Source organism: Pongo pygmaeus, chromosome 9 (assembly GCF_028885625.2).
Source record: "Pongo pygmaeus isolate AG05252 chromosome 9, NHGRI_mPonPyg2-v2.0_pri, whole genome shotgun sequence".
NCBI lineage: Eukaryota > Metazoa > Chordata > Mammalia > Primates > Hominidae > Pongo > Pongo pygmaeus.
Window position 1 is genome coordinate 132,181 of NC_072382.2, and position 23,945 is coordinate 156,125.

General features: G+C 47.0%; 1 long non-coding RNA gene across 1 annotated transcript; it reads right to left on the bottom strand.

Annotated features, from left to right (window-relative positions):
• Positions 1-14,823: 14,823 nt before the first annotated feature.
• Positions 14,824-21,850, bottom strand: LOC129007163 (uncharacterized). The gene is made up of 3 exons (XR_008492252.2): positions 21,508-21,850; positions 20,036-20,123; positions 14,824-15,129 (listed from the first exon to the last, which is right to left on the bottom strand). It is a non-coding gene; the product is annotated as an uncharacterized LOC129007163 (long non-coding RNA).
• Positions 21,851-23,945: the final 2,095 nt, after the last annotated feature.

Genomic DNA, 23,945 nt, shown 5'->3' on the forward strand with positions numbered 1-23,945 from the left:
GTGGTGCAATCTTGGCTCACTGCAAGCTCCGCCTCCCGGGTTCACGCCATTCTCCTGCCTCAGCCTCCCAAGTAGCTGGGATTACAGGCGCCCGCCACCACGCCCAGCTAATTTTTTGTATTTTTAGTAGAGACGGGGTTTCACCATGGTCTCGATCTCCTGACCTCGTGATGCACCCGCCTCAGCCTCCCAAAGTGCTGGGATTACAGGCATGAGCCACCGCATCCGGCCTGAAAGCCTTTCATCTTAGAACGAGAATGAAGCAAGAATGTCTACTGTCACCAATTCAAGGCAACATTGTACTGGAGATGCAAGCCAGTGCAATAAGGCAAGAAAAAGAAATAAAAGTTATAAGGATTGGAAAGAAGAAGAAAATGAAACTATAATTATTTTAAAATCATATAGTTAAGGGTGTCAAGAATCTAGGAGAATCTATAGATAAGCTATTAGAATTAATAATGTATTTGGCAGGGCCACTGGTTGTAATGCCAATATGCCAGAATTGGTTGTAGTTCTATGTACCATCAACAAAAAATTAGATAATGAAGCAAAAAAAAAGATTTTTTTGTTTGTTTGTTTTTCTTGAGATGGAGTCTTGCCCTGTCACCCAGGCTGGAGGGCAGTGGCATGATCTCGGCTCACTGCACCCTCCACCTCCCAGGTTCAAGCGATTCTCCTGCCTCAGCCTCCGGAGTAGCTGAGATTACAGGTGTGCACCACCAAACCTGGCTAATTTTTGTATTTTTAGTAGAGACAGGGTTTTGCCATATTGGCCAGGCTGGTCTTGAACTCCTGACCTCATGATCCACCCACCTTGGCCTCCCAAAGTGCTGGGATTACAGGCATGAGCCACTGCACCTGGCCCAAAAAAATGATATTTTTAAAAGCATAAAAAATATCAAATGTAAGATGGGCATAATATTTACATAGAAAACTATAAAACATTCTAGAGAGATGTTTTTTAAATGCCTTAAATAATTGGTAGATTATATTATATTCATGAATTTTAAAATAGATTACTTTGACAATTTTTATTCTCCCCAAATGGAACTACAGGTTCAGTAAAATTCCAACCAAAATCCCAACAGGTTTTCCATTAGTGGGAATTCAAAGGCTAATTCTAACATGAAAGCAGAAATGTGAAGGACAAGAATAGCTAAGACAGCCATGAACACGAACAAGAATACAGTTGGGGAACTGACACCCCAGACTTATTATCAAGCTATCATGATAAGTATAGACGGTGCGGTAACGGCACAAGTAGATCAGCATCACAGACTGTCTGTATAATTGCCCCAGAATTGTTCTGTGGTTCCACACTAAATGATTCACAGAGATCCTTCGTGGAAAGAACAGTGACTTTCATGGAGGGAAAGGTCATTTTCACATTTTATTTCATACATATCTATACTATTAGATTTTCTTAAAATTAATATATTCAGTCATTGCCTATACAATTTAAAATAATGCCAGTGGGGGAAGCCCTCAGGCCCTTCCATTGCCTGTTTGAAAGTTACTGGGCTCACTCTTTTGGAAAACATCAGCTGCTCCCACTGGGTGCCAGGCCCTGTTCTAGGTGCTTGGGAAGTGTCAGAGCAAAACAGACAAATCCCCAGCCCACATGGAGGGGCGAGGAGCGAGGAGGAGGGGGAGGAGCGAGGAGGAGGGGCGAGGAGCGAGGAGGAGGGGGGAGGAGCGAGGAGGAGGGGGGAGGAGCGAGGAGGAGGGGGGAGGAGCGAGGAGGAGGAGCGAGGAGGAGGGGGGAGGAGCGAGGAGGAGGGGGGAGGAGCGAGGAGGAGGAGAGAGGAGGAGGGGGAGGAGCGAGGAGGAGGGGGAGGAGCAAGGAGGAGGAGAGAGGAGGAGGAGGAGGAGCGAGGAGGAGGGGGGAGGAGCAAGGAGGAGGAGAGAGGAGGAGGAGGAGGAGCGAGGAGGAGGAGGAGCGAGGAGGAGGGGCGAGGAGCGAGGAGGAGGGGGGAGGAGTGAGGAGGAGGGGGGAGGAGCGAGGAGGAGGGGGAGGAGCGAGGAGGAGGAGCGAGGAGGAGGGGGAGGAGCGAGGGGGGAGGAGCGAGGAGGAGGGGGGAGGAGCGAGGGGGAGGAGCGAGGAGGGGGGAGGAGCGAGGAGGAGGGGGAGGAGCGAGGAGGAGGAGCGAGGAGGAGGGGGGAGGAGCGAGGAGGAGGGGGAGGAGCGAGGAGGAGGGGGGAGGAGCGAGGAGGAGGGGGGAGGAGCGAGGAGGAGGAGCGAGGAGGAGGAGGAGGAGCGAGGGGGAGGGGGGAGGAGCGAGGAGGAGGGGGAGGAGCGAGGAGGAGGAGGAGGGGCGAGGAGCGAGGAGGAGGAGCGAGGAGGAGGGGCGAGGAGCGAGGAGGAGGAGCGAGGAGGAGGGGGAGGAGCGAGGAGGAGGGGGGAGGAGCGAGGGGGAGGAGCGAGGAGGAGGGGGAGGAGCGAGGAGGAGGAGCGAGGAGGAGGGGGAGGAGCGAGGAGGGGGGGTGGAGCGAGGAGGAGGAGCAAGGAGGAAGGGGGAGGAGCGAGGAGGAGGGGGAGGAGCGAGGAGGAGGGGGGAGGAGCGAGGAGGAGGGGGAGGAGCGAGGAGGAGGGGGGAGGAGCGAGGAGGAGGGGGGAGGAGCGAGGAGGAGGGGGAGGAGCGAGGAGGAGGGGTGAGGAGCGAGGAGGAGGAGCGAGGAGGAGGGGGAGGAGCGAGGAGGAGGGGGAGGAGCGAGGGGGAGGAGCGAGGAAGAGGGGGGAGGAGCGAGGAAGAGGGGGGAGGAGCGAGGAGGAGGAGCGAGGAGGAGGGGGAGGAGCGAGGAGGAGGGGGGAGGAGCGAGGGGGAGGAGCGAGGAGGGGGGAGGAGCGAGGAGGAGGGGGAGGAGCGAGGAGGAGGAGCGAGGAGGAGGGGGGAGGAGCGAGGAGGAGGGGGAGGAGCGAGGAGGAGGGGGGAGGAGCGAGGAGGAGGGGGGAGGAGGAGGGGGAGGAGCGAGGAGGGGGAGGGGCGAGGAGGAGGAGCGAGGCGGAGGGGGAGGAGCGAGGAGGAGGGGGAGGAGCTGGACAGGACATCGTGCCAGCCCGAGGGCAGAATGAAGTTCAAAGAAGTTTGAGAGCAAAAGGTGCTTTGCTGCTGTTAGACCCTGAAATTCCACGGGTCCCTGGACAGTTTTGGGAGCCGGGAGGGTGAAGAGAGTGGATCAAGCTTCGTGGGGTGGACCCTGGAGAGATGGGGCAGTGAATGGTTGTGAGGGACTGTGGGGTCCTCTAGGGGCCCCCGGGGAGCCTCGGGGGAGTGATTTTTTGCCCTGAGGGGAATCACCGCAGCGGGGACAAGGCTGGGGGAAAACACTTCCTTCTGCAAGGGCACTGCTGAGCCTCACTTGCTGGAGCTTGCACTGTGCAACGGTAAATTCACGTTGTGTGCCCTCACCTGAGCTTCTGATGAGGTCGCTGGAGGGCTTGGCCCTTTGAAGTCCTCACCTGTCCCTCCTTGGGCTGAAGGTGGTGGCTAGGAGGGGCTTCACGGCTCCTGCCCGGGGTGGTCCCGGCCATCCCAGCTCCCTGGTAAATAGGCTTCTCAAACTAGGATACCTGGGCCTTGGGAGTTACCTGCAAACCCTGTTCCTCGCTCTAGTTCCCCACCTCCATCCCTCCTCTTGCCTCAGCCCCTTTCTCATCTCACACGCCACATCGGATCCACCCTTTTTATGCATGTGCAGAGCGTGGCCGCCTCCCTGATTCCCTTCCCCTCAGGAGAGCCCGACGTCTCCCTCCCTCACACCCTCCCCAGCCCCACAGCAGCCTAGGGAGCCTTGCCCGCTCCTCGGCCCTCCTGGCTTTCCCAGCCACTTAGGCCTCCTGTGTCCTGAGTGGGCCAGCTCCTGCCAGACCACGGCCCTGCCCTGCACCTGACTGCGTCCCCACCGCCGACCTGCCCCCTCGTTTCTTCTCCTCTCTCTGCTCTGCTCTGTCCTTGGCACTGTTTTTGTTTTTTGTTTTTGTTTTTGTTTTTTGAGACGCAGTCTCGCTCTGTCACACAGGCTGGAATGCAGTGGCGTGATCTCTGCCCACTGCAATCTCTGCCTCCTGGGTTCAAACAATTTTCTTGCCTCAGCTTCCCGAGTAGCTGGGATTACAGGTGCCCGCCACCGCGCCTGGCTAATTTTTGTATTTTTAGTCGAGATGGGGTTTCACCATGTTGGCCAGGCTGATCTCGAACTCCTGACCTCAAGTGATCCGCCTGCCTCTGCCTCCCAAAGTGCTGGGATCACAGATATAAGCCACCGCGCCCGGCCCTTGGCACTGTTTAATCCATGTGTTGTTTATTTATTTATCCTGTTTATTTTCTGTCTCCCAACAAGGACATAGCTCCTTCTGGGTAGGGCATTTTGTTCATGCTCTCAGATGCCACCTACCGTCCTAGAGCAGGAAATAGCGGTCAGCACCAGCTGTGAGGAGCACAGCATTGCGGCCAACACAGGAGGCACTGACCACGGGGCAGGCGCTATTCAAAAATTGTGGCAAAGGATCACGCGTAACAGAAACTCTTCTTGTTTTCATCATTTTTAAGCGTGCAGTTCAATGATGTTAGTTACATGTGTAACCATCACCACTATTTCCAAAATCCTTTTTATCCGTCGGACAGAAACTCCCTCCCCATTAAACAGCAACTCTGCATTCCTCCCTCCCCCCAGCCTTTGGTCACGTGTCTCATCTACTTTCCGTCTCTATGGATTTGCCTGTTCTAATTATTTCATAGAAGTGGATTCATACAGTACGTGTCCTTCTGTGTCAGGTTCACGTCACTCAGCGTGATGTGCCCATCCATGCGTCGGGATCTCATTCCTGAATCGTATTTCTCTGTACAGATAGACTGAGTTTTGTTTGTCTGTTCACCTGTTTATGAACACTTGGTTACTTCCACATTTTGACTGTTATGAATAACGCTACTAGCAAAGTGGACACATTAGTGTGGTTTGAGTTCCTGTTTTCAATTCTTCCGCGTCTTTTGAGAAAAAAACAAACTGTTTTCAACAGTTGCATCATTTTACTGTCCCATCAGCAACGTGGGAGGCTTCCCATCACTTATTTTCTGCATGTTTTTGTTTAGTTGCATCATAATTGCCATCCTAGTGGAGGTAAGAAGGTATCTCACTGTTCTTTTCATTTGCATTTTCATAATGACTAACGAAGTTGGGCAACTTTTCACGTGCTTGTCAGTCATTCGCATCTTTTTTTTTTTTTTTAAGAAATGTCTATTCAAGTCCTTTGCTCATTTTGAAATTGGGCTGTTTGATTTTTGGTTGTTGATTTGAAGGAGTCCTTCTTATATTCTGTATATGAATCCTTACCAGATATATGACTCGCAGACATTTTCTCCCTTCCTGTGGTGATCTCTTCAGCCCCTTGATAGTGTCCTTTGATGCACAAAAGATTTTAATTTTGATGAAGTACAATTTATCTTTATTTTCTTGTTGTTATTGCCCATGCTTTTGGTGTTATATCTAAGAATCCAAGGTCGGCCGGGCACGGTGGCTCACACCTGTAATCCCAGCACTTTGGGAGATCAAGGCGGGCGGATCACTTGAGGTCAGGAGTTTGAGACCAGCCTGGCCAACATGGTGAAACCCCATCTCTACTAAAAATACAAAAATTAGCCGGGCATGGTGGCAGGCGCCTGTAATCCCAGCTACTAGGGAGGCTGAGGCAGGAGAATCGCTTGAACCCAGGAGGCGGAAGTTGCAGTGAGCTGGGATCGCGCCATTGCAATGCAGCCTGGGTAATGGAGCAAACTCTGTCTCAAATAATAATAATAATAATCCAAGGTCATGAAGATTTCTCTACATTTTTTCATAAGTGTTTTATAGTTTTAGTTCTTAAATGTCGGCCTTGATCCATTTCCAGTTGATTTATGTGAAGGAGGAGGCCCCGCTCCACTCAGGCCGGCTCCAAGTGTTTTAATGTCACCTCCTTTGAGATCACAACCACCTTAAGGAGCAGGAACCGTCCATCCACAGACACAGAAACTCACCTAGAGTGTGTCCAGGGTCACAGAGTGACCAGTGAGTGGCAGAGCCAGGAGCTGGACCAGTCACCCACTCAACAGGGTGCACAGGACCCCAGACCCCCAGGCTTCACCGCCTCTGGAGACCAATGCACAAGAGAGTAAACTTGGGGAGTACCTTAGACAGGTGGTCAGAGGCCTCGGGAGAGGAGACATTTGAGCAGAGAAGGGAGGTAGTGTGGCAGCCGTGTGGACCTGCTGTGGGTATGTGCACCAGAGCTGTGCTGGTGAGCGAGGAGGAACTACCCAGGAGGGCACACTAGACCAGGGAGAGCCAGCCCTACGGGGGCCAGCTGCCTTTCCCAGAGCCAGCCCGACAGGGCCAGCTGCCTTTCCCAGCAGGCAGCAGTGTGACCCTCGGGGCAGGGGCTGGGTCCACTGTAGCACAGGGGATGGGGAGGCAGAGGGACCCTGGGCCTGTAATGAGGAGGAGGCAGGACCCAGGTCCTGGTGGGCTTCCCAAGTGCAGCAGGAAGGGCCATGGTGCTTCCATGTCACCACCCTGATGTCCTTGCCAGCCGGGAGAGCCCCCTGCCCTGCAGGGAAGAGGGATTTTCCGCCCCAAGGGAGAGCGTCATATGCCCGGGAGGCAGTTCTGCCTCAGGGGCCACCTGGCTCTTTGCTCCTCCCAGGCCTCCTGTCCTCTATGTCCTTGGAAGTAAAGGGGACAGGTCCTGGGGCTCCACAAAGATAGGCACCTCCTCTCATCCACCTAATGAGGCAAAAGAGGGGGTTCTGCCTCCAAGGCTGAGGGGCCCAGCCCCCTCTGGAAAGAGAGTCCCACTCATGCCCCTCCACCAGGCCCCACCAACAGGAGGCCCTGGCGGCAAGGCCCTGCCTCCCCAGTGAAGACCACCAGGGCCTGGGGGCCGGGGAAGGAGGGAGGCTGCCCCCGGCTGGTGAAGGGACACCCCACAGCCACCAGCAGTCATGATTAATTCACACTTGAGGGACAGCTTTGTTTCTGAGCAGCTCAGCTCTGAGAGGGAACTGGATACAGGATAGACACCTTGCAGGCTCCTGTTCTCCGAGGGTGGCAAGGGTTGGTGGCATGATGACCCTGATAAGACTTTACGGCCCCTGTTCTCCAGGGTGGGGCAGATCAATTGCTGTTCTCAAGGTCCTGCCAGGGGCCCTTCCTGAAGAAACAAGCTGAGGCTTTGATTTCCTGACCTATCTCGGGAAAACACTTGAGCTAATAATTAATCAGATTATGGATACACTGGCTTTTTTTGTCTTATTTTTTAAATTGTGGTAAAATTTATATAACACAAAATATACCATTTTAACCATTGCTAAGTGTGCGTGAAGTACATTCACATTGTTCACCCATCACCATCGTCCCTCTCCAGAGCTTTCTCATCTTCCCAAACTGAGACTCTCTCCCCATTAAACACCCATTTCCCATCCCCTTCCCACAGCCCTGGCCCCTGCTGTTCTACTCTCCCTATGAGTCGGAGGCTCTAGGGGCCTCAGGTAAGTGCTACCACACAGTATTTGTCCTTCTGTGTCTGGCTTATTCAATGTCTTCAGGGCCGTCCATGTTGCAGCTGTGTCCAGGTTCCCTTCCGTGTTGAGGCCGTCTTACTTTTGAGACCAGTTTGAACCTTTCTCTCTTTGGCTGCTCTAGCAGGTTTCTTGGTACAGTGAGTGCCCAGTGGAACGAGCATTTGACCAGCAGCTTCATGGGGAGGCGCTTTCTCTCTGGGTCTGTGTGGGGAAGGGAAAGACCTTCCTTAAGGAGCACTGGACGCCCAGCACCTGCCTTGGAGGAGAGTTTGCTTTCATGGAAGATTGGGCCACAGAGAGCATTGCTGTGGAAGGAGGCGTGAGAAGTGGGGCCAAGTGCACATTGCCCTTCCACCTGCGGCCTCGGAGACAGGTCCAAGGTGTACGAGTTAGGATGGCCTTGGGCCGCACCAAACCGAAACCCACAGGACAGTCGTTCTTCCAGAACAAAGCCCCGAGGTGGCCTCCCAGCTGCCAGGGTCATCTCCTCTCCTGGGCTCCTGAGCCTGGGCATCGCTCGTGGACCTCCAAGCTTTGTGTCCATGTCCGACAGGACAAAGGCGGAGGGAGGCCAGGAGCCAACGGCCGTGGCAGCTCCACCCACCACCTTCAGGAGCCATGGTTTCCCCAAGACCACCCAGCAGGCTCCCTTTCCCCTCATTGCCCAGACTGTGTCCCAAGGTCACCTTCTGCAAAGTTTTATGGGGAAGCACTTTGCTGATCCACACAAACAGGGTTCTGTTGGTAAGAAGAGGGGAAGATGGACCTCGGGTTGGCAGCAAGCAGGTCCTGCCACTTCTGATTCCATTTGGGACCCCCAAAGGTTCTGGGGGGGAATCGTCCCAGAAGGAGAGCTGGGGGTTGATGAGTTGATGAGGCGGGGTCTTCGGTGCCGCCCCCAAGAGGAGCGCAGAGGAGAGAGAGGGCTAGCATTGAGGAGAGAGGTGTGGGGGGTCAGAATGTTGGGGGCCCAGGGGAGAAGGACAGAGGAAGTGGATGAGAGTGTAGTACCAAAGGGCTGTCGATGAGTGACAGGAACAGAGGGGGAATTTACAGCCGCTGTCTGGAGTGTAGGACTCTGTGCAGAAGGGTACAAGCCTAAAGGGTTTCTTCGAGGAAAACTGTGCTCTGTGACGTGGGTAGACCCTGGTACTGCCCCTTTGCAGAAGCTGAACGCAGATCGCCATTGTCTTTTGAACTGAACTGAAGATTTCTGGAAGCAGCTGTGGCCCCTGGGTCATGAGGCTGTTTAGATTTATATGGGTTCCATTGAGGATTCTCAGGGATTTTGGACCTAAATTTGGTACCTGTTGCACCTTGAACTGAAATATCATCCCACCGTTGAGCAGAAGGACAGCATCCCTAGCCTGGGCAACATAGTGAGACCTTGTCTCTAAATAAATAAATAAAAATTAACCAGATGTATTGATGCATGCCTATAGTTCTAGCTACTTGGAAGGCTGAGTGGGAAGGATCCCTTGAGCCCAGGAGTTTGAGGTTGCAGTGAGCTAAGATCGCACCACTGCACTCTAGCCTGGGCAACAGAGTAAGACCTTGTCTCTAAAAAAAAAGAAAAGAAAAGAAAAAAAAAGAAACAAAAAAGAAAAAAAGATAATTGTTTGTATATTTTGGATAACAGTCCTTTATCAAATATGTGTTTTGCAAATATTTTATCCCAGTGTGTGGCTTGTCTCCTCGTTCTCTTAATACTATCTTTTCCAAGGCAGAAGTTGTACATTTTAATGAAGCCCACTTATCAATTTTTTCTTTTATGCACCATGCTTTGGTATTGTATCTAAAAAGTCATCACCAACCCCAAGGTCACCTAGAATTTTGTCTCATACTATCTTCTAAAAGTTTTGTTGTTTTGCACGTAACATTTGGGTCTATGATATAATTTGAGTTAAATTTTGTGAAACATTTAAAGTCTGTGTTTAGATTTTTTTGTTTTTCATGAGACTATCCAATTATTCCAGCAGCATTTGTTGAAAAGGCTATCCTTTTCCTTTGAATTGGCTTTGCTCCTTTTTCACAGATCACTTGACTATATTTCTGTGTGCCAATTCTGGGCTCTGTATTCTGTTCCACTGATTTATCTGTACAGTCTTTTGCCAATATCACTATGCTGATTGCTGTAGCTTTACAGTAAGTCTTGAACCGAGTAGCGTCAGTCCTCTGACTTTGTTCTTCTTCAGTATCATGTTGGTTATTCTGAGTCTTTTGCCTTTCCATATAAACCTTACAGGTTTTTTTTTGTTTTGTTCTGTTTGTTTTGTTTTGTTTTTAGAGGAAGGGTCTTGCTGTCACCCAGGCTGGAGTGCAATAGCATGACCTTGGCCTACAACAGCCTCAATCTCTAGGGCTCAAGCAATTCTCCCACCTCAGCCTCCCAAGTAGCTGGGGTTACAGGCATGCACTGGCACACCCAGTTAAATTTTTATATTTTTGTAGAGATGGTGTCTCATTATGTTGTCCAGGCTGGTCTCAAATTCTTGGCCTCAAGCCATCCTCCTACCTCAGCCTCCCATAGTGTTGAGATTACAAATGTGAGCCACCGTACAATCAGTTTTTTGATATCTACACAATAATTTGCTATGGTTTTGATTTTTATTACATTGAATCTGTAGATCGATTTGGGAAGAACTGGCATCCTAATAATATTGAGTCTTCCCATCCATGAACATGGAATATTTATTTAGAGCTTTGATTTCTTTCATCAGAGATTTGTAGTTTATCATGTACATATTTTGTGAGATTTATACCTAAGTCAGGTTTTTGGTGCTAATATAAATGATATTATGTTTTAATTTTCAAATTCCAACTGTTCGTTGCTAGGCAAGCAAGTGACTTTTGCTTATTACCCTTGCAACCTGCAACCTTGCTATAATCACTTATTAGTTCCAGGAATGTTTTGTTCTTTGGAATTTTCTACACAGACAATCATGTCATGTGCAAGCAAAAATAGTTCGTTTCTTCCTTCCCAATTTGCATACCCTCTTCTCCTTTTCTGGTCTTATTGCGAAGGCTAAGACTTCCAGCACAATGCTGAATAGGAGTGGTGAGAGGGGGCACCCTTGTCCTGTTCCCAGTCTTAAAGAGAAAGCATCCAGCTTCTCAACATTAAGTATGATATTAGCTGTAGGTTTTTTTGTAGAAGTTCTCTATCAAGCTGAGGAAGTTCCACTCTATTCCTGCCTTGCTAGAGCTGTTATCATAAATAGGTGTTGGGTTTTGTCAAATGCTTTTTCTTTATCTATTGATATGATCATATGTTTTTTCTTCTTTAGCCCATTGATGTAATGGATTACATTAATTTATATTTGAGTGTTAAACCAGCCTTGAATGTCTGGAGTAAATCCCACTTGGTTGTGATGTATCATTCATTTTACACATGTTAGGTTTGGGTTGCTAACTTTTTGTAGAGGATCTTTATATCTACATTCCTGAGAAATATTAGTGTGTTATTTTTCCTTGCTTGTAATGTCTTTGTCTAGTTTTGGTATTAAGGTATTACAACCTTCATTGAATGAGTTAGAAAGTGTTCCCACTGCCTCTATTTTCTGGAAAAGATTATAGAAAACTGTTATTTCTTCATTATGTTTTCAATATAATTCACCAGTAAGACCATCTGGGTCTAATGTTTTTTGTTTTGGAAGGTCATTAATTGTAGATTCAATGTCTTGTTTTTGTTTTGTTTGAGTCAGGATCTGGCTCTGTTGCCTGGGTTGGAGTGCAGTGGCATTATCACAGCTCACTGCAGTTTGAACTCCTGAGCTCAAGCAATCCTCCTGCCTCGGCCTCCTAAAGTGCTTGGATTACAGGTGTGAGGGCAGTGGCTGGAGGCCAAAAGTTTGAGAACAGCCTGGGCAACATAGCAAGACTCAGTCTCTATTTTTTAATAAAACTATTCATTTCTATAAAAATACAAAATTTTATTTGTCATCTTTACCATTTTAAGTGTATAGCTCAGTGCTAATAAATATATTTACACATATATTATTTTCTCCTTCATCTCCCTTCCCCCACTCTCTTTCCTGGCCTTTTTTATCTTTTAAAAGACAGAAGTCTTATTACCCTACCCAAGATGGTCTTGAACTCTAGCAATCCTCCCACTTAAGCCTGTCCTGTAGCTAGGACTATGCCCAGTTTGGTTAAACGTATTTTTAATTCCTCTGACTTGTTTTTTGACCCATGTGTTATTTGCAAGTGTATTGTTTATTCCAAATATTGGGGGATTTTCTGATTGGGAAGCTCCTTCCATTCTTCCCAGTTTGCTTAGTGTTTTTAATCATGAAGAGGTGTTGGAAAATGTAGACTATTCTTTCTGTCTCTATTGAGATGATCAAGCAGTTTTTGTCCTCTTAAGTATTACTATGATATGTTACATTAATTGATTTTTGGATGTTAAAACAACCTTGCACTCCTTAGAGAAAACACACTTAGTCATGGTTTGTCATTGTTTTTATATGCTAATAGATTCTGTTTCTGAAGTAGTTTGTTGAGGATTTTTCATGCCTGTATTCATGAAGGATATTGGTTTACAGTTTTCTTCTGATGAGTTTGCCTGGTTTTGGTATCAGTGTCACAGGCCTCAGAGAATGAGTTGGGAAGCATTCCCTTGAGGGCTTTTCTTTGTGGGAAGTTTTTTTTCCTATAATTAGTAATTTAATCTCTTTACTTGTTATAGTTTGTCTTAGTCTATTCTCACACTGCTGTAAAGACATACCTGAGATGGGGTAATTTATAAAGAAAAGAGGTTTAACTAGCTCCTGGTTCTGTGGGCTGTACAGACTTTTGCTTCTGGGGAGGCCTCAGGAAACTTACAATCATGGCAGAAAGCAAAGGGGAAGCAGGCACATATTCATGTGGCCAACAGGACAGAGACAGAAAAGTGGGACATGCTACACACTTTCGAACAACCAGATCTCATGAGAACTTACTCACTATTACAAGAACAGCAGGGACGAAATCCACCTCCATGATCCAATCACCTGCCACCAGGTCCCTCCCCCAACATTGAGAATTACAATTCAACATGAGATTTGGGTGGGGACACAGAGCCAAACTGTTATCAGAAAGAGGTCTTGATCCAGACATCGTGGTTCTTGGATCTCATGCAAGAAAGAATTTGAGTCAAATCCATAAAGAGTGAAGTGCCAGGCATGGTGGCTCACACCAGTAATCCCAGCACTTTGGGAGGTCTAAGGCAGGCAGATCACAAGGTCAAGAGTTCAAGGCCAGCCTGACCAACATGGTGAAACCTCTGTCTCTACTAAAAATACAAAAATTAGCCAGGCATGGTGGTGCATGCCTGTAATTCCAGCTACTCAGGAGGCTAAGGCAGGAGAATTGCTTGAACCCAGGAGGCGGAGGTTGAAGTGAGCCGAGATCGTGCCACTGCACTCCAGCCTGGCGACAGGGCAAGACTCCGTGGGAAAAAAAAAAAAAAAGAGTAAAGTGAGAGCAAGTTTATTGAGAAAGTAAAGGAATAAAGGAATGGCTATTCCATAGGCAGAGCAGCCCCAAAGGCTGCTGCTTGCCCATTTTTATGGTTATTTCTTGATTATATGCTAAACGAGGAATGGATTATTCATGAGTTTTCCAGGAAAGTGGTGGGCAATTCTCAGAACTGAGGGTTCCTCCCCTTTTAGACCACATAGGGTAACTTCCTGACTTTGTCATGGCATTTATAAACTGTCATCTTGTTGGCGGGAGTGTCTTTTAGCATGCTAATGTATTGTAACTAGAGTAATGAGCTGTGAGGATGACCAGAGGTCACTCTCATTGCCATCTTGGTTTTGGTGGTTTTGGCCAGCTTCTTTACACCACCTCTTTTATCAGCAAGGTCTTTATGACCTGTATCTTGTGTCAACCTCCTATCTCATCCTGTGACTTAGAATGTCTACCCTCCTGGGAATGCAGCCCAGTAGGTCTCAGCCTTATTTTACCCAGCACCTATTCAAGATGGAGTTGCTCTGGTTCAAACACCTCTGACATTTCCCCCCTCCCTTTTACAAGGGAACCCTTAATCCTAAGGATTGTAAAGGGATGAAGATCCATCTTCTGTAACTTCTTCAGGCTGTATAGGGGTGATGACATTCCTGCCTAACTATTAGGGTCTCTTGCATTCAGAGCAGAGGTGAGCTCAGTCAGAAAACGTAGTATGATGAGGGCCATTCATAACTCCAAGAAAAGGTGACAACTGGAAGATTAATAAGTGTTCAATTTAAGAAAACATTCAGGCTGTGCATGGTGACTCACACCTGTAATCCCAGCACTTTGGGAGGCCAAGGCGGGCAGACTGCTTGAGGTCAGGAGTTTGAGACCAACCTGACCAACATGGTGAAACCTCATCTCTACTAAAAATACAAAGATTAGCCAGATGTGGTGGCAGGTGCCTGTAATCCCAGCTACTCTGGAGGATGTGGCAGGAGAATTGATTGATCCTGGGAGGCGGAGGTTGCAATGAGCTGAGATTGCCCCACTGCACTCCAGCCTAGGTGACAGAGTGAGACTCTGTCTCAAAAAAAAAAAAAGAAAAAGAAAAAGAAACATTCAGTAAGCTTATCCTGCATTCCTATTCAATATATTTCACAACAGCAAAGTAAAATAAGTAAAATTATCCCAAGGAACCTAAATCAGAAGGCTTTCCATGAACTGGGCAACTGTTGGAACCAAGCTGATATGGGGCCACTAGCTGATTCCAAAATGTGCCCAGAATTAGAATATTGATCCAGATTTTTACATTACCCATCCCTTGTGTTTTTTTCTGAGCTGCAAACAGAGATCACTGGTTGGTTCACAGTAATAGGCAAGGTTAGTCTAATCTGCAGAAAAAAAAACTAAAAAACAATTGATGAGACTAGAATCTAATAACAAATATACCATAGTTTTTGAAACATGATTTTTCTCTTGGCAGTCTCCCATTTTTACTAAAGACTAATTATGGTAAGACTGATTTGCTTTATTAATTCTTGACCTGATTATTTGTATAAAGTGCAGCAAGAATAATTATTTTTACATAGGCTTTTAAAAATTGCCTTTGATGGAATTTTGTTCCATAGAAGGAATCTCAGATAAGACTTTTTAAAGCTGAGCCCAGCCATGGAGTTGGTGCCATCAAATACCTATGAGTTGGGTAAATTCGTCTCCTCTTGAGGTCCCAAGATAACTTGGGGTTCCTGGGCCTGTCAGAAAGTGACATTCTTTACTCATCACAGGTCAAGGACCCTGTCCAGGGACTGTGTAGGCAAGATATGAGGCCAGTTTTCCCAAGAGGCTTTTATTGGCTATATAAGTCAAGTTTCATTCCTTAAAGGAAAGCACACCATTCCAGTCAAAGCCTTGGTAAAATAAGCAGGTTCTCCAATTGTGTCCTGTTGCAAAAGAAAGCAGATTCTTATTGCACTTATGGAAATAACTATATTGCCATAAATTAAGAATACTCACAACTGGTTTCCAACTTCGGGAGAAATCAAGTAGAAAGAAACAAATATGCTCCAAATTTTGTCCACAAGAGTATACTTTACTCAATTGTTAAAAGCTGTCAATCACTCAAATAAAAATTTTCTCAGCTCTGAAAAATAAAACAAAAGATCAGTAATGTTTTAAGCAAAAAGTAAAAAAAAAAAAAAAATTACTTCAGTCTTCTATTAGTTCAGTCCATGCAGTTAACTCTCATTCTGCTTGATATTCATGAATAGTCCATCTCTCCATGAGAGTCCCAAAAGTGTTTTCCTCTATTCTAATATCAGAATCTCCAAAGTTATAAGAACGCTGAATTTAAGAACATCTTTAGAGTTCTAATGTTGATTACGAAACCGCCTTCTAAAGAGGACCAAAACAAGACAACAATTGTCTGTAGATAACAAAAAGTTTTAGGGCAGCCTCAGTCAAAAACACGATTGACAAATTTGGTTACCTCTATGGCATACAATGATTTTTTTTTTTTTTTGAAACAGAGTTTCACTCTGTCACCTAGGCTGGAGTACAGTGGCACAATCTCGGCTCACTGCAATCTTAGTCTCCCAGATTCAAGCAATTCTCCTGCCTCAGCTTCCCAAGTAGCTGGGATTATAGGTGTGCGCCACTATGCCTAGCTAATTTTTATATTTTCAGTAGAAATGGGGTTTCACCATATTGGCCAGGCTGGTCTCAAACTCCTGACCTCAATTGATCTGCCCACTTCAGCCTCCCAAAGTGCTGGGATTACAGGCATGAGCCACTGCACCCAGTCAACATACAATGACTTTATGTGACAATTATAATTATTAATGATAACATACACTAAATCATATCAGAATTATAGGAGTTTCCCATTTTTTTGGAACACATACCAGTAACATGCAAATACACCCCAAAGATAGCCAAATACCATTTGACATTTGACAATGATTCCTGTATGATTTTCATACCAAGTAACCAAATTTCACCCTTTGCATTAGTATACTATTAATGTCAACCCCAGTAATTAGTAAAACTTTATAGACAAATCTATCCAATCTTAATCAGTTTGACCATAACGTAAGATTCTCATAAACCTTTTGTAACCCCTTACAATTTTTGTTAAAGAGCAACCAGTACTCTAAAAAAAACCTGTTGTGCTTTTATTTTAATGTTTAATTTAGAGAAAACCTGAAAACCCTTCAGCTTCCTCCGATATGCTCACAGAATTTCTTTTATAATTAATCTTTTATAACCTTCCACAACCCGTTCAAACCTTTGAGTTTTTCTATCTCACTTAAACAACTCTTTAACCCTCTAAACTCAAGAAATCTACATTCCAGTGCCATCTTATAATCTTTTACCAAAAGCATACTCTACTTTCCTTACGAGAACTGTTTCTTTAGTAGCCTCAAACACATGTTATACCGTTAATTCTTAGCAATTTTTACTTTTGGTGAAAAATCTAGTTCGTAAGTGATTGTAATTATGTACCAGGTGCACAGCCTAGGACATCAGACAGAAGTGCAGATAAGGGCTCTTTCCAACATAGCTAGGAGGTGTGGCTCTCCACATGTCCCCAGGCCTTATCTAGAATCCAGTGCTCCAAAGTAGGTAAAATGAGGCCGGGCACAGTGGCTCATGCCTGTAATCCCAGCCCTTTGGGAGGCTGAGGTGAGCAGATCACAAGGTCAGGAGTTCAAGACCAGCCTGGCCAACATGGTGAAACCCCACCTCTACTAAAAATACAAAAATTAGCCCAGCATGGTGGTGCATGCCTGGAATCCCAGCTACTCAGGAATCTGAGGCAGGAGAATTGCTTGAATCCAAGAGGCAGAGGTTGCAGTGAGCTGAAATCACGCCACTGCACTCCAGCCTGGGTGACACAGCAAGACTCCATCTCAAAAAAAAAAAAAGTAGGTAAAATGAATAATTTTTAAAAGTCAAAGAAACAGTTTATGACCTTAAAGCAACTAGCAAACCTAATATCCACCTGACTGACCTAATATCCACCTGATTGACCTGCCCAATTTACACCAAATCTTGAAGACATTTTTATTTTACCAAGAAAAATTATCTAAATATTTGTCTAAATTTGCCTATATTTGTCTAAATTCAGACAAAATGAATTGTCTAAATTTTGAAGTCTTTTTTTTTTTTTTTTGAGATGGAGTCTCGTTCTGTTGCCCGGGCTGGAGAGCTGTGGCACAACCTGGGCTCACCGCAACCTCTGCCTCTGGATTCAAACAATTCCCTCCCAAGTAGCTGGGATTACAGGCATCTGCCGTCACACCCAGCTAATTTTTATATTTTTATTAGAGATGGGGTTTTGCCATCTTGGCCAGGCTGGTCTTGAACTCCTGACCTCGTGATCCACCCGCCTCAGCCTCCCAAAGTGCTGGTATTACAGGTGTGAGCCATCATGCCCAGCAAAGACATTTTTATTTTACCAAAAATATTTAAAACTGTCTTTATTTCCCAAAGCTTACTAAAGTCACATGAACCAAAAGGCATTATAGTTTTCCTTTTTTTTTTCTGAGACAGAGTTTCACTGAATTGTCCAAGTTGGAGTGCAGTGGCACAATCTGGGCTCAGTGTGACCTCTGCCTCCCATGTTCAAGCGATTCCCCTGCCTCAGCCTCCCAAGTAGCTGGGACTACAGGTGTGCATCACGACATCTGACTAATTTTTGTATTTTCAGTAGAGATGGGGTTTCACCACCTTGGCCAGGCTGGTCTTGAACTCCTGACCTTGTGATCCACCCACCTCGGCCTCCCAAAGTGCTGGGATTACAGGCATGAGCCACTGCACCTGGCCAGTTTTTCTTTTTCTGACAAAACATTTGATTTCAACACTTATTATTTTTAAACCAACTAATCAAAGCTCTTTTATTTCACACACACAACACGTATAAATACAGAGACAGAAGTTCCAGCAGTTGTCAGATTTTTCGTTTGCCAGTTGCTTCATTGGATTACTGGCTTCAAGGTGGAGCTCCTGGAGAAACAGGGCCAGGAAAGCATGCAGTTTCCACAGCTTAATAAACAAGCACAGCTGGAAGCAAAACAGATCCCCAAAAATGAAGGGCCCCATTTTTACACTGGATCCCAGATACCCAAAAGAGAAACACTATGGAACAAGACAGTGCAACGATCCGAAGCCAGTCAGTCCATTTTGTAATTAGCGCATCCCCCATGGGGGTCATCTCTCAGGGGGCTGAGGACACCTCCGCACCTTCTAGGTGGCCAGGAGCTTCTCTGATCCAAACATGCAAAGAGCAAGTGTTCACCCTGCGGGGGCTGAGGACATCTCCGCATCTTCTAGGCGGCCAGGAGCTTCTCTAATTCAAACATGCAAAGAGCAAGTGTTCACCCTTAACTGCCATTAGCCATTCCTAAAAGTATATTTCCTACCTAGTTATTACACATCAAAGCTGTCTCATAATGCGAGGTAATTTCTGATACCCCCAAAAGTCAAAAAGGTCAGATAATGCAATGTGAAACAGAACAGAGACTTAGATTTTGAGAGAGATCTATCCACTTTCAATTCCTGGGGTTCCATGAGGAAAACAGTGTTGTTGTTTTTTTCCAAAACAGGGTCTGTGGCACCTCCTCCTTTTTTGCCCAGGCTTTTAGAGCACGAATATCCACTTTTAACTATGCTTACTGTTAACCATAGTGCTCTTAAAAAAACAAAACAAAAAAAAAACTCCTTTTAAATATCTTATTACCCAGCTTTAGCCAGGCTAAACAGCCAACATTTCTGCCTTTTGAACTTTGCCAAAGGTAACTTCACAGGTGCTCAGAGAAAGAAAAATTCAAGACAGTTCCTGGAAGGGAAGATAATTAATAAATGATAAAGGTCACTCAAATATCATACTAGAAACCACTCATTCTCTAAGTCAGGAATTGAACCCTGGACCCAGGCCACCATTCTGAAAAGACAAAGCTTTAGCTACTGAGCTACAGCCCTGAGCAGTCTCCATTGCTCTTTCCAGAAGGAGCCTAAAGCAGCCAATTTTGAGCTTGCAAAGGCTTCTAACCGCTCAAGATAATTTTTAGGACTATAACATGAACCCCCAAATTCCTGTCCACTGGATGGTGGAAACTGAGAGAGAGAACCGCCCTGGAGGGTGGAGACCAGAGAAAGGGCCACCCTGGATGGCGGAGACCGAGAGAAAGAACCGCCCTGGACGGCGGAGACCGAGAGAAAGAACCGCCCTGGACGGCGGAGACCAGAGAAAGGGCCGCCCTGGACGGCGGAGACCGAGAGAAAGAACCGCCCTGGACGGCGGAGACCAGAGAAAGGGCCGCCCTGGACGGTGGAGACCGACAGAAAGGGCCGCCACATAGTTATCAGGTCAGGTTCCCAAGGACATGAAACAAAACGAAAGGGAGAATTCGTCCTTTTTTTCCCCCAGAAATCTGCAGCAAAGTTTATAACTGAGCAGTTTGCTGAGCCATCTTGAACAGCAGGCTTACAGGTGCCTAGGCCTACATTCTATACCCCTCTTTATGACAGAACAATACAGAAAGACACATGAAGCACATCAGATTCGCTGCAGTTTCTCACCTTGGCCAGGCATGGTGGCTCACGCCTGTAATCCCAGCACTTTGGGAGGCCGAGGCAGGTGGATCACCTGAAGTCAGGAGTTTGAGACCAGCCTGGCCAACATGGAGAAACCCTATCTCTACTAAAACACACACACACACACATACACAAATTAACGAGGCATTGTGGCGCACGGCTGTAATCCCAGCTACTCGGGAGGGTGAGGCAGGAGAATCTCTTGAACCCGGGAGGCAGAGGTTGCAGTGAGCCAAGATCATATCACTGCGCTCCAGCCTGGGTGACAGAACAAGACTCTGTCTCAAAAAAAAAAAAAAAGGAAAGAAAAGAAAGAAAGGCTAGCCTCACGAATCCTTTTTCCCATTAGTCAGAACTTTACAGGAGATAAACAGTGATTTTACCATTCATTCAACCAGTTTGCACAGACAGAAAGAAAGAGGCCGCAAGTCTGACTGGTAAGAAATTCTTACCCTTTTGCTGGTATGCCAGGCTTCTGGGTTCCCTCTCCCTCAGCGGCCCTAGTGACCCAGCTTGCTGCACCACAGCTCCGGGGCCAAGCTGCAACACAAACGAAAATTACCTTTTTCTGTTCTGGCCAGAGTAAAATACGTGTGACAAAACACAGACATTAGCCACTCTGCTTGGCACCCAACATCAGACTGGCAAGGCTCAAACTTGCCCCTGACTGGGCCCTGTCATCGTTAATCCAACCTCCGACCATGTAGTCTCTGCGCAAGATGGTCTCTCTGAGTAAGAGAAAAGTTAAGAAAGGGAAAGATCAGAAAGGGAGAAAAGCATTGCCTGCGGTAGGGTGAGGAAGGCGAGGGGCTCAGGGAGGCCAGAGAAAGACCCACCCTTCCCAGTGACACTGAATCAAAAGTTCAGGAGGCCGCTGTCAGTCAAGAAGGGATCTTTCCCAGAAGTCCCATCAGCTCTTTTTTTTTTTTTTTTTTGAGTCGGAGTCTCACTCTGTCGCCCAGGCTGGAGTGCAGTGGCGTGATCTCAGCTCACTGCAACCTCCGCCTCCCGGGTTCAAGCAATTCTCCTGCCTCAGCCTCCCGAGTAGCTGGGACTACAGGCGCCCGCCACCACGCCCGGCTAATTTTTGTATTTTTAGTAGAGACGGGGTTTCACCACATTGGCCAGACTGCTCTCGAACTCCTGACCTCAGGTGATCCACGCACCTTGGCCTCCCAAATTGCTGGGATTACAGGGTTGAGCCACCGCGCCCGGCCCCATTAGCTCTTAAGTGTCTCACTTTGGGAAGGAAAAAGCTCCACGTCCCATGATCCTGTACATGCCTAATTCTGTCACCCACAGCCATCAGCAAAGACTGCAAGGAGATTATTCCAAAGAGAATAGCGGTTAACATCCCATAGTACCAAATCCGTTCTTAGCCAAGAGGAACTTTACCAAGTGGGGCTTCTAAACCCCTAAATCTTAGAAGGGACTCTAACCCTCCTAAGTTGGGCCTCAAACCCAGGTTTGGTCAAGCATCCTTGCCTTTTATTAAGAGGAGCCTTGCTGAGCACAGTGGCTCATGCCTGTAATCCCAGCATGTTGGGAGGCCAACGCGGGTGGATCACCTGAGGTCAGGAGTTTGAGACCAGACTGGCCAACATGGTAAAACTCCGTATCTACTAAAAATACACAAATCAGTCAGGCATTGTGGCGCGTGCCTATAATCCCAGCTACTTGGGAGGCTGAGGCAGGAGAATCGCTTGAACCCGGGAGGCAGAGGTTGCAGCGAGACGAGATCACGCCATTGCACTCCAGCCTAGGCAACAAGAGCGAAACTCCATATCAAAAAAAAAAAAAAAAGCAAAAAAAAAACAAAAAACACAGAGGCCTTTAACCCTCTTGGTTTTAGGAGAGACTCTAACTCCCTTAAGTTGGGCCTCTAACGCAATCCCATCCTTTACTCGGGTACCCCACCACTTACCCAAAGTTGGCCGATTTGTGCTGCAGTCTATTTCCTTTGGGTCAGGGGTCTCCTCAGTATCATCCCATCTGTGGTTTGATAGAACGATGTTACCAGAAAGGGGTCCCAATCCAGACCCCAAAAGTGGGTTCTTGGATCTTGCACTTGAAAGAATATGAGGCAAATCCATAAAGTGAAAGCAAGTTTATTGAGAAAGTAAAGGAATAAAAATGGCTACTTCATAGGCAGAGCAGACCCAAGAGCAGCTGGCTGCCTTTTTTTTTTTTAAACAGAGTCTCACTCTGTCGCCCAGGCTGGAGTGGAGTGGCGCGATCTCGGCTCACTGCAAGCTCCGCCTCCCGGGTTCAAGCAATTCTCCTGCCTCAGCCTCCCGAGTAGCTGGGACTATGGGTGCCCGCCACCACGCCCAGCTAATTTCTTATTTTTAGTAGAGACGAGGTTTTACCATGTGGCCAGGCTGGTCTTGAACTCCTGACCTCAGGTGATCCACTGGCCTCAGCCTCCCAAAGTGCTGGGATTATAGGCGTGAGCCACCACGCCCATCCAGGGTGCCCATTTTTATGGTTACTTCTTGATTATATGCTAAACAAGGAGTAGATTATTCATGAGTTTTCCAGGAAAGGGGTGGGCAGTTCCCAGAACTGAGGGTTCCTCTCCTTTTTAGACCACACAGGGTAACTTCCTGACATTGCCATGGCATTTGTAAACCGACATGGTGCTGGGGGAGTGTCTGCTAGCTTGCTAATGTATTGTAACTTGAGTTTAATGAGCTGTGAGGACCACCAGCGGTCACACTCATCGCCATCTTGGTTTTGGTGGGTTTTGGCGGCTTCTTTGCCACAGCTGGTTTTATCAGCAAGGTCTTTTTGACCTGTATTTTGTGCTGACCTCCTATCTCATCCAGCGACTAAGGATGCCTGACCTCCTGGAATGCAGTCCAGTAGGTCCCAGCCTTATTTTACTCAGCCGCAATTCAAAATAGAGTTGCTCTGGTTCAATGTCTCTGACAAAACTGTATCATTCCACCCCTGGCCCCTCCCAAATCTCATGTCCTTCTCACATTTCAAAACACTATTGTGCCTTTCCAACAGTCCCCCAGAGTCTTAACTCACTTCAGCATTAACTCAAAAGTCCAAGTACAAAGTCTCATCTGAGACAAGACAAATTCCTTCCGCCTGTGAGCCTGTAAAATCAAAAACAAGTTAGTTACTTCCAAGATGCAATGGTACAGGCATTGGGTAAGAACGAAAGAAAGAAAGAGAGAGAGGAAAGAAACAGAAGAAAGAAAGAAAGAGAGAAAGAAAAAGAGAAAGAAAGAGAGAAAGGTTTAATTAGCTCATGGTTCTGCTTCTTGGGAGGCCTCAGGAAACTTAATAATCATGGCAGAAGGTGAAGGGAAAGCAGGCACATATGACCGGCAGGAGAGAGAGCAAATGGGGAGGTGCTACACACTTTCAAACAACCAGATCTTGTGAGAACTCACTCACTATCAAGAGAAGAGCAAGGGGGAAATCCACCTCCATGAGCCAATCATCCCCACCAGGTCCCTCCTCCAACACTGGGAATTACAATTCAACATGAGATTTGGGTGGGGACACAGAGCCAAACTATATCATAGTTCTGCTCGGATTTTTTTACTTCTTTTGGAGTCAGTTTCAATAGCTTGTGCCTTTCTATGAATCAGTCCATTTCATCCAAGCTATCTAATTTGTTGGCATACAAAGGAGAGTCCACTTCCCTGCTCTTCCAAATGTCATGGAGCCTTCAGATGTCCTCATTCTGAGGCTGAGATGTAAAAATGGAATGCTTTATATCTTTTTCCATAAAAATGGAAAGTTGTAAAAAGGAAAGAAGGGTGCTGCTCAGGGCACAGGACATGCGTGAGAACCTGGCTTCCCAAAGGAAGGAGGTTGAAGGGAATGCTGAGGCACAGTCGAGTGGACTCCAGGGAGGCCTAGTCAGCAGCTGCCATGAGAGAAAACCTGAAGGGAGGAAGAAATGCTTAAAGAGTTTCCTGACATTTTGCTGGGTAGTAAAATCCCTGTGGACGGAGCCTTTGAGGAAATACAGGAAATACACAACGCAGTCTCAATTGCGTGTTAAAGATTCTAAGTTGTCCTTGGGAATTGGCTCTGCTCAGAAGCTAGGCTTTGTGGGCAACACAAATCCAGAATAGACGGCACTGCAGGCCAAGCTGCTCCCACCCACCCCTCCTATTCCCTTGTCTGTTCACTTGTTCCTCTCCTCTCCCTACTCTCTGGCTTTCTTTACCCACCAGTGTGGCCCCACAACCTGCAGCCCCTCCCTCCCAAATCCCCTCCTCATCCCCAAATTTCCACCTATGGCCAAGGACTCTGGGAAATGTTGGCTTTTGTTACCAAACCCTTTTCCAGGACTGTTATCAGCAGGTGCTAAGAGCTGATGAGGCAGAGTCCACT